The 6,835-nt window shown below is 46.6% G+C and overlaps 2 pseudogenes; both read left to right on the forward strand.

The window, feature by feature from the left end:
* The first annotated feature begins 2,364 nt into the window (after positions 1-2,364).
* On the forward strand, positions 2,365-2,481 carry LOC136636029 (5S ribosomal RNA; annotated as a pseudogene).
* A 2,894-nt stretch (positions 2,482-5,375) lies between these two features.
* On the forward strand, positions 5,376-5,497 carry LOC136636027 (5S ribosomal RNA; annotated as a pseudogene).
* Positions 5,498-6,835: the final 1,338 nt, after the last annotated feature.

Genomic DNA, 6,835 nt, shown 5'->3' on the forward strand with positions numbered 1-6,835 from the left:
TTCTCTGATCTCCCTCCCCCCTCCCCCAATCCCAGATCAATTTCCACTCTTTCCTCTCTCTCCTGTCCTCCTTCTTCCACCTCTGTTCTGTCTCTTCCCCTCTCACCAGTCCACTCTTTCTAATAAGGACTGGGCCCAGGTACACCCTCTCCTGGCACGGTGCTGCATCTCTACCACTCCCCTTGGCCAGGAGCAAGCAGGAAGCAATTTCCTCACAGGACGCTGTCTTGACTCTTTCTGTGGTCAGGGATCCCCCAAATTCCCCATCTGACATCTCCATTGCTAGGTGGAGCTGCACAAGCCACCCCCAGCTGATTTGCAGCACTACATGAGCTGCCTTCCCTCCAGGTAGTGGAGTGGTAATGCTGACTGATCAGGTGTTGTGGCAACTCGAAGTGATGATGGGGTTGATGCTTTATTGAAGTTATTGTTAGCAGCACTGAGGGACAAAAAGTGTCCCACACACAGCAAACCGACTTTGTCAGGAGTTTTATTTCAAGAAAGAGAGAACTGAATCAATTAGTACACAAGATGACAGGAAAATAAGCCAAGTAAGAGGTCTAGTAAAAGTAGGAGAGAGCAACCCACCAAGCCTTCAAACAAACAATTAACTCCCACTACTGGCAAAGATCAATGTTTACACATTGTGATTGTGTAACTCTAGCTCACATGTTGTCACCTCTCCAACAGTAATTTGGTCAAAGAAATGGGATCCTGTCACCAGCTTACTGGAAAGTGAATTTTCCAAATGACTCAAGGGCAGCCCCCCTCCCCCACAGCATGTCAGAATGGTCCAATCTGGATGTAACTCTGACGCAATGCAGTTTTAGGCTTAGTCAGTCCTTGGATGGGAGACCAACTGGGAACCCTACATATCCTGCCTGAATCTTCCCAAAGGTGGGTTGTAAAAATAAGTAAATGAATAAGCAAAGATGTTTTGCCCTGCTTTATTTATGGAGGTTGCAGACTTCACCTTTCCCTGGAGCAGAATTTTGTATTTGCGTTTTCTTGGCACAAACTATACAAGAGCCACTATATGTTCTCCTCCTTCTTCCAGATCCCAAATGGTGTGTTTGTGTCTGCACGCAAATGTCCTCATAAGCATATTTACATACCACAGGAGAATTTCTAAGTGCAATGTAAATGCTGAACCAGGAATGGAAGTATCTTGCATTGGCCACACTTTGCTGAAATAATCTACATATTCATGCCTATTTTGATGTTTGGGAAGTCTCCGAGGCACACGGCGCACAGACCGCATGTACCTGATGTTGAGTTTACTGAGTTTGTGCCCGATACATTGGAGAGGTTTCTTTCAGGTTTATCCTTGTTAAAATAACTCACAAGCTACAAGACTGTCAAGGTCAGGAGAAGCGCGTTCGATTGCTGGCAAAGGTCTCCGAAAGACAAGCTAAAAAACCCCAGAGTTTGTTCTAATTTGTTTGCCCAGGTTTCAAAAATCGAAGGCAGGTGTGCACCCCCCCCCCACACACACACATATGCACACATAAATCAGTTGGGTTCAGAATCATGGCAATGGATGTTCCCTTTCGGCATATGTACTACTCAGCAAGTAAGACTGACACAGAGGTTGTTAGTCGTGTCCCCCTCCCAATTTCTTGCCTCTGAATTCTGATGTTTCCAGAACTCTTGACTGTAGGAGTGGAGCAGTAGTGTAGCTAGAGGGGGTGCAAAGCACAAAGTTTTGCAGGAGCCTCACTGTGGAGTGCAAACAGCCCTCCCCTTCCCCTTTGGAGTCAGGCATATGCCTCCGTTTTGCTCCCATCACCCAGGATTGCTCCAAAGGGCAGAAAGTGGCCTCTTTCATGCTGCGGTGAGGCTCCCTGCAAAACTTACTGCTTTTCACCCCCTCTATCTATGCCACTGAAGTAGAGGCTTTTTAGGTGCAATTGTATTCTTAACATATTATTGATGAAGCTGAGAAAAAGTGAGGGTGGAGGGACATTATATGCACTTAAATCAATGCTCCATTTTGAGTTGACCCCAGATCCCCATTCAATCTGGTCCCGAGTCTTTTTTTTTTTAGTTGGGAAATGAAAATGTACAGCTCTTCCATCTTTGTGAAGGTAGGCAAGGCAGTGACCAGGGGTGGAGAGGGTTCAAAGAAAGTCATCTGCCATTCTTCAATTCCTGCTGGGGAAAAAAAAAAATACAGAGTTTCTCTACGGCAAACTATAAACTACTTTCACACCAGAAACTAACTCTCCTGAATAGACTCAGGAATTTTTGGCCTGATGTTATGTATCTGCCTAGGAGACTTCTCACTCAATTGCTCTCTTTTCCTCCACAAAATTTGGGCCCTCTGCTGGTGAAGGAAGGAAATGGCCAGGAGAGGGGAGATCATATTAGAGCTGTTACCCTGCACATGCCCAATCTCGTCTGATCTTGGAAGCTAAGCAGGGTCAGGCCTGGTTAGTACTTGGATGGGAGACCACCTGGGAATACTGGCTGCTGTAGGCTTATACCATAGTCTTTCGAGACTGAAGGTTGCCAACCATGAATCCATCAGCCCCACACACAGCCAAACTGACTACACAGAAAAGAGAACTGCACAGAAAGAGAACTGCACAGAAAGAGAACTGCACACTTGCACAGTGTTCTGCAAGTGAACTGTTTCACTTGCACAGAAAGAGAACTGCAGCCATTTCTACCCAGACAAATACAAGACAGCAGAAGAAGCTGGCAAGAGCTTTGGTCAGATGCAGAGAGAGACAAGCTCTAACTGGTTAGAACCCACTGGCAGAGCATGTCAGTTCTGAGTCCTTGTGCAGCTCACGTGGCTGCATTGGCACTTTTCCAAAGACTCTGGTGGACTGGCTCTGATTCATCTGTTGCCCCACACTGCATGCCCCTGCTTAGAGGAGATTTCTCACATGCAGTAGAAGGCGGCAGAAAAGTTCAGAGGTGGCAGTTCAGACTGTGTGTTGAGGACAATGTTTCTAAATGGGCCCCAATGTCAACCATCTTGTTGTTGGCAACCTTCAGTCTTGGAAGACTATGGTATCACGCTCTGAATGGTGGTTCTGGAACAGCGTCTAGTGTGGCTGAAAAGGCCGATTTGGGAGTGACAATCCCTTCCACACTGGGAGCAAGTGCAGTCTGTCCCTGGTCTGTCTCCCTGGCTATGGGCCTTCCTTCTTTGCCTCTTTGCCTCAGACTGTTGGCAAAGTGTCTCTTCAAACTGGGAAAGGCCATGCTGCACAGCCTGCCTCCAAGCGGGCCGCTCAGAGGCCAGGGTTTCCCACTTGTTGAGGTCCACTCCTAAGGCCTTCAGATCCCTCTTGCAGATGTCCTTGTATCGCAGCTGTGGTCTACCTGTAGGGCGCTTCCCTTGCACGAGTTCTCCATAGAGGAGATCCTTTGGGATCCGGCCATCATCCATTCTCACCACATGACCGAGCCAACGCAGGCGTCTCTGTTTCAGCAGTGCATACATGCTAGGGATTCCAGCTCATTCCAGGACTGTGTTGTTTGAAACTTTGTCCTGCCAGGTGATGCCGAGAATGCATCGGAGGCAGTGCATGTGGAAAGCATTCAGTTTCCTCTCCTGTTGTGAGTGAAGAGTCCATGACTCGCTGCAGTACAGAAGTGTACTCAGGACGCAAGCTCTGTAGACCTGGATCTTGGTATGTTCCGTCAGCTTCTTGGTGAACCATCAACCCTTCCCTATAAGTGGGAAAACTAGCAGTGTATGGACAGGTTTTTTGTGTGTTAAATTCTGCTTCCTGCTGCTCCTTGTTGAACATAAGACATAAGATGGCTTTTCTTATGTTAAACATAAGAACATCAGAACAGCCCTGGTGGATCAGGCCAAAAGCCCATTTAGTTCAACTTCCTGTACCACACAGTGTCCCACTGGGAGCGCACAAGACAACAAGAGACCTACATCCTGGTGTCGCTCCCTTGCACCTGGTATTCTGAGGTAGCGAGTCTCTAAAACCAGGAGATTGCATATACCCATCATAGCTTATAACCTGTGATGGATGTCTCTTTTAGAAATCTGTCCAATTCCCTTTTAAAAACATCTAGGTCAGACACCGCCACAACCACATCCTGTGGCAAGGAGTTCCATAGACCAGTTACACCCTGCGTGAAGTCATCTTTTCTTTTGTCTGTTCTAACTCTCCTGACACCCAGTTTTAGTGAATGTCCCCTTGTGCTGGTGTTACGTGAGAGGGAAATGAACTTCCCTCTGTCCACACTATCCATCCCCTGCATAATTGTGTGTGTCTCAATCATGAGCCCCGCTCCCAACCCTGGTGCTTTTTTTCCCTGGATTGAAGAGTTCCAAACACTGTAGCCTTTCCTCATAAGGGAGGGGCCCCAGCCCAGGTGTGAGATGTTATCATGGCTGAGTTTTGATTTAAACTGCATTTAAATCTCTGATTTTAAGATGCTCCCTGTTTTGTTTTGCTTTCTCTTCTGGACCTCAAAACAGCTTCTTTGCCAAATGGGTCCAAGGGGGTTCCTGCAAAGATGCTTTTTGTCTTAAGTTCACAGCTGCTGGATGAAGGTGAGAAGATCCGGGCAAGGAGCATTGCATCAGCGATGCACCAGGGGAGAGTTTCCCACTGACAGCATGCAAGAGCATCGGATTTTGCTAGAGCCCTTCCACAATGACGTCTCTGAAACCTACAGGCAACTGCCTGTCTCTGATTGTGTTCTGAGGACTGACGTGCTGCAGTGTGAGTGACGGCAGAGTGTCATTTGCATCCCAATACAGGGAGGCAAGTTTATCTTCCCTGTCTATCTCTCAGCTGTCTGCTCGATCATGCCTATTTTTGACATTCCTGGAGCCTCTTCCGCCGGCAGCAAACAGACTGGAAAGAAACCAGTGAGGCTTGCTTGCCTCAAAGGATATTTTTAGGAATTGCCAAACGCTCTAGATTGTCATCGAGTGACAAAGGCAGGACTGAACGGCCCTCGATTCTGCAAGCTCCAAACATTTCCGTGACATTCCGAGACCTGCACTGGGCATGCCAAGCGATTCCCTTCCAAATGTGAGCCCCCATACATATTTCACTCCACCCTGAAAGCCGAAGCTTGGTTGCAATAACATTACAAAGCATTGCCAATTCAAATTCAGTTGGCTTTGGGTGAAAAACTGAACGAGTAATTCAGGCTGCAATCCTAACCACACTTTCCTGGGAGTAAGCCCCCTTGAACAAAATAGGACTTACTTCTGAGTAGACCTGGTTAGTATTGTGCCCTTGGGCTGCAATCCTAACCACCCTTTCCTGAGAGTAAGCCCTCTTGAACAAAATAGACTTCTGAGTAGACCTGGTTAGGATTGTGCCCTAAATGCTCCAAAGAACGGTCTAAAACCTGTCCCCAGGACAGTCCAAATATAAAAATATGATGGTTCTTCTGTTACCCTGTACATGCCCAATCTCGTCTGATCTTGGAAGCTAAGCAGGGTCAGGCCTGGTTAGTACTTGGATGGGAGACCACCTGGGAATACCAGGTGCTGTAGGCTTATACCATAGTCTTTCGAGACTGAAGGTTGCCAACCAAGGCATGGATGATTCTTCTGAATGGTGCTTAGATTTAGGCCTGGATGAATTCTGAAATGGAGGAACAGCCACACTTCAGGGCTAGAGCATGTGTTCTGCATGGCCATGGGACCCTGTTCAATCTCAAGGTCAAGGATCTGACAGTTATGCTTTGTGAACACACAGTGTTGTTGCCCGTTAGAGTAGGCAACCTTGCATTAGCAGAGCCCAGACCTTATTTGGTGACAGCTTTGCATGATCACATAAGTGGGGAGATGGACGTGGCAGCAGAAATGCTTGTGTTGTGAACTTTCTGATAAGAGGGCTCACTCTCTTGACATTAGAGTACACTATGCTCTATATACAGGAAAGGAGATTCTCTTGTTTGCATCAATGCCCACTTATCAGAGATGTAGAGGTCAAACCAGCCCCCCTCAGTTGCACCTAAACTGCAGTCGTTTAAAGTAACTTGCAAAACTTTTTGAGATTGTTCCAAGTGGCCTGATGACAATGGGGACCACTTTGGTATGTTTTGTCCATAGTAGTATGATTTCAATGGCCAGGTCATGGTGTTTTGTCATTTTTTTCTAGTTCCTTTTCATTGACTCTGTCATCTCTAGGAATTGCAATATCAACTAGCCAGGCATTTCAATTTTCTATTATGGTTATATTAGCAGTATTTATATACCGCTTTTCAATGGAAAGTTCACAAAGCGGTTTACAGAGAAAATCAAACAAACTCATGGCTCCCTGTCCCAAAAGGGCTCACAATCTAAAAGGATGCAAAAGAACACCAGCAAACAGTCACTAGTAAAGACAGTGCTGGGGTGAGGAGGGCCAGTTACTCTCTCCCCCCACCACTAAATAAAAGAAGAGCACCCATTTAAAAAGTGTCTCTTATCCAGTTAGCAGGGGGTATTATGTTCAAGGTGTGGTTTGTGAGAATTTTAAAGTCCCACAGGATCTTGACTTATTTATTCAGCATCACCACTACCTCCTCCTCCTCTTCCTCCTTCTTAAGAAGAAGAAAAATAAAAACAGGTGTGCTTGACAGCACTGAAAATGGTGCCAAAAAGATATTTGGCAACTATAATAAAGGACGTCAACAAAGCACTTACAACAACTGAAACAACATGGGTTAAGTCAGAATGCCAGATGTAGGGGAGAGCACCAGGACGAGGTCTCTTGTTATCTGGTGCGCTCCCTGGGGCATTTGGTGGGCCGCTGTGAGATACAGGAAGCTGGACTAGATGGGCCTATGGCCTGATCCAGTGGGGCTGTTCTTATGTTCTTATGTTCTTATGTAACATCCATTCAAGAGA

This window comes from Tiliqua scincoides, unplaced genomic scaffold (assembly GCF_035046505.1).
Source record: "Tiliqua scincoides isolate rTilSci1 unplaced genomic scaffold, rTilSci1.hap2 HAP2_SCAFFOLD_64, whole genome shotgun sequence".
NCBI lineage: Eukaryota > Metazoa > Chordata > Lepidosauria > Squamata > Scincidae > Tiliqua > Tiliqua scincoides.